The sequence below is a fragment of the Arvicola amphibius genome, chromosome X, assembly GCF_903992535.2.
Source record: "Arvicola amphibius chromosome X, mArvAmp1.2, whole genome shotgun sequence".
NCBI classification, from domain to species: domain Eukaryota; kingdom Metazoa; phylum Chordata; class Mammalia; order Rodentia; family Cricetidae; genus Arvicola; species Arvicola amphibius.
In genome coordinates, this window is record NC_052065.1 from 19498370 (window position 1) to 19502691 (window position 4322).

The window sequence follows — 4322 nt, forward strand, 5'->3', positions numbered from 1 at the left end:
AAGGATGGGCAAAGGTGTTCCAGGACAAAGGAACTAGGAAACAAGCAGATGTCGCTAGAACTAATATCTGACAAAACATACATCTGAACAAAATTAGTGAGAAAAGATAAAGTCACTTAACAGTGATTAAGGGGATAGTTCAAAGTATAATACAATCTAAGAATATATGTTGTATACATAGATGCACTCAATTTCATAAAAAATATTATAAACATAAAGTCACAGATTAGCTCTAGCACAAAAGTAATGAGAAGCTTAAATACTCCATTCTTATCAACTGACAAGTCTTTCCAACAAAAACTAAATGAGAAATAGACTAATTATTTCATGGGTCACACTGACCTAACAGACATCTAAAGAACATTCCATCCAGTGCTCACTTCAGCAGCACATATACTAAAATTGGAACGATACAGAGAAGATTAGCATGGTGAGCAAGGATGACACGCAAATTCGTGAAGCGTTCCATATTTTTGAAAAGTGAGGAGGGGAGGATGGGGAGACCCTGGGGGAATGGGATGGTTGGGATGGAGGAAGGGTGGATAGGGGTGTAGGGAAGAAGGTATCTTAATTAAGGAAGCCATTTTAGGGTTAGCAAGAGACTTCACTCTAGAGGTATTCCCAGGCATCCATGGAGATGTCCCCAGCTAGTTCCTTGGGCAGCTGAGGAGAGGGAGCCTGAAATGGCCCTTTCCTACAGCCATACTGATGAATATCTTGCATATCACCATAGAAGCTTCATCTGGCGATGGATGGAGATAGAGACAGAGACCCACACTGGAGTGCAGAACTGAGCACCCAAGGCCCAAATGAGGAGCTGAAGGAGAGAGAACATGAGCAAGGAAGTCAGGACTGTGAGGGGTGTGCCCACTCACTGAGACCATGGGGCTGGTCTAATGGGAGCTCACCAAGGCCAGCTCAACCAGGACTGAAAAAGCATGGGATCAAACTTGATTTTCTGAACGTGGCGGACAATGAAAGCTGACTGAGAAGCCAAGAACAATGGCACTGGGTTTTGATCCTACCGCATGTACTGACTTTTGGGGAGCCTAGTCTGTTTAGATGCGCACCTTCCTGGACCTAGATGGAGTGGGTTGGACCTTGGACTTCCCGCAGGACAGGGAACCCTGACTGCTCCTTGGACTGGAAAGGGAGGGGAAGGGGAGTTAAGGAAGTGGGAGGGAAATGGGAGGTGGGGAGAAGGTGGAAATTTTGAATAATAAAAATAAATAAATAAAAAGAAAAAAAGAACATTCCATCCAAACAGCACGGAATACATACTTATTTTCTCAGCAGTCAGTGGAAATTATTCTAAAATGGATCGTATATTAGGGCACCAAACAAGTATCAACAAATACACAGGAAAATTGAAATAATTTGTTGTATTCTAGCTGATCATAACATAATACGACTATAAAATCAACAGCAAGAGAAACTCTTGAACATACATAAACATGTGGCAATTAAATAGCACACTAGGAAATGATGAACTGGTCCTAGAAGAAGTCACAAGTGAAACAGAAATTCTTAGAATCAAATGAAAATGAAAACACAACACACTAAAATGAGAGGAACACAATGAAAGTAGAGGCAAGTGCCTACATAAATCAATCTTCTTTGTGGTTGCTTCAGTGTTTCTGTTATGCTGTTGTGTCTACAGAGCCTAATTTCTCCCTGTGGGTGCATGTGGTATGTTTATAAGCGAACTTGTTAAAATATTACATAATCATTAACCTTAAAAAAAAAAAAAGAAATCGGATACTGAGGCTGGAGGAGATGGCTCAGCAGTTAAAAAAGCACAGGCTGCTCTCCCAGAGGACATGGGTTCAATTCCAAGCACCCACATGGTAGTTCACAACTGTCTGTAACTCCAGTTCCAGGATATCCAACACCCTCACACTGACAACCAAGCAGGTAAAACAGCAATGCACACAAAAAGAGAAAAATATTTTTAAAACTCAACTAGATCTCAAACAAATAATGTGATGATACACCTTGTGCCCTAGGAAAAAACAAACAAACTCCAAATCAATAGGTGGAAAGTAATTCAAGATCAGGGAAGAAATTAATGAAATGAAAAAAAAAATGATATAAAGAATCAAACAAATAACTAATTGTTTCAAAAGAGAAGCAAGATTGAAATCAAAAGAGAGGAAAGATCAAAATTAGAGATAAAAATGGAACCATTACAACAGATACCATTAAGATCCAGAAGATGTTAGGTCTTAGGTCAAAAATGTATATTCTACTAAAATGGAAAATCTAAAACAAATGGATACATTTGTTAACACATATAACCTACCAAAATTAAATCAAGATAAGATAAAAATGTAAACAGCTCTGTAGGAAGCTGTAAGACATAAACATTAAATAAAAATCTTCCCAACGAGGGCTGGAGAGATGACTCAGTGGTTAAGAGCACTGGTTGCTCTTCCAAAGAACCCAGGTTCAATTCCCAGCACCCACATGGCAGCTCACAACTGTCTGTAACTCCAGTTCCAGAGAATTTAACACCCTCACACAGATATACATGCAGGCAAAACACAAAGGCACATAAAACATACATAAATAAATAATAAAAAAGAATCTTCTGTGACAAATTTGGTTTAAAAAAAAGAAAAAATCTTCCCAACCAATAAAGTCCACTCCCAAATGAATTCATTAGTGAATTTTATCAGATGTTCAAAGAACTAACACCAATGCTTTTAACAGTATTCCATAAAATGGAAAAGAAAAGAACAGTACCAAATGTTTTTTGTTTTACCAAAACCTGGTAAAAACACAACACAACACGGGGGGGGGGGGTGGGGAATGAAAATTACAGATCAATTTCTCAAGTACACATTCATGTGAAAATTCTCCAAAAAAATACTTGCAAACCAAATTCGAGAACACCATTTACCATGCTAAAGTTAGGTTAACTCCAGAGATGAAGGAATGGTGAAACAGACATGATCAATAAGTGTTATAAATCATACGAAGGAACTCAACAACAGAAATCACAATCATCATCCCAATGGACACACAGAAAGAATTTTGACCAAATCCAATATTCCTTCATGTTAAAAGTCTTGAAGAAATCCAGAATAGGAGAAGTGTTATTTCAACATAACAGATGGTATATGCAACAAATCTATAGTTAAGACTATACTAAATGGGAAAACTCACAGCATTCCCACGAATACGGAGGGCAAGGAAAGAGTTCCACTTCCTGCACCTTTATTTAATATAGTACTTTAACCCTTAACTAGAGCAGTAAGACAATAGAAGTAAATTAAAGGACTCCAACTAGGAAAGGAAGGAGTACAAGTATCCTTCGTTGTAAATGACATGACCTTATATATAAGAGCCAGTAAAGACTCCACCAGAAAAACGCTAAGATCTGATAAATGCTTTAGGCGAAGTGGCAGGATGTGAACTTGCCATAAAACCCAGTATCCTTCCTATATACCAATAACAAACATGCTGAGAAAAAAATCAGGAAAACAATACACTAGTGTACAATAGTTACAATAGTGTAAACAAAATACCAGAGAGCAAGCCCAACCAAGAAAGTGAAAGACTTCTACAGTGAAAACTTGAAAAGACTGACGAAAGAAATTAAAGAGTACACCACAAAATGTAAAGACCTCCTGTATTCACGGATTATAAAAGCCAAAATTGTGAAAATGGACAGCCTATCAAACAAAATCTATAGATTTAACACAACTCCAATAAAAACTCAGTGAAATTCTTCGCAGGAACGGAGGGGGATATCATAAAATTCCTGTTGCACCACAAAAGCCTTCAGATACCGCACACAATCCTGAAGAGGAAGCACATGCCCGAGATACCGTCCCCGATTCCACTGTACTGCAGACCCATTTTAATAAAGGCAGCATGGTGCTGGTCCAAAAACAGGTGCAGGGCTAGAAAACAGCATAAGGGACCCAGATAAAAGGACAGGCAACTACTGCCGCCAGTCTTTTGACGAGGATGCCAAAATACATGCTGGAGAAAATATACCATCTTCTACAAGTACTGCTGGGGAAAGTGGATATCTGCATGTGGAAGAATGGCATTAGATACATATCACTCGTCCCCTACAAAGTATCAATTCAAAGTGGATTAAGGAAATTTAAATAAGACCCTAAACTCTGAAACTGCTGGAGGAGGACAGTACACTTCAAGAGATGGGGCAGCTAATGACTTCATGAATAGGATCTGATCACTCAGGATATAATGCCGAAAATGAACAAATGGCATCTCATAAAATCAAAAGGCTTTTGCACATCAGATGCAACAATGAATTAATATCTAGAGCATACAAAGAACTCAAGGAA

At 38.5% G+C, this 4322-nt stretch overlaps 1 non-coding gene across 1 annotated transcript; it reads left to right on the top strand.

Annotated features, from left to right (window-relative positions):
• The first annotated feature begins 372 nt into the window (after positions 1-372).
• Positions 373-475, top strand: LOC119805692. Its single transcript, XR_005283990.1, has one exon. It is a non-coding gene; the product is annotated as a U6 spliceosomal RNA (small nuclear RNA).
• The last annotated feature ends 3847 nt before the right edge of the window (positions 476-4322 follow it).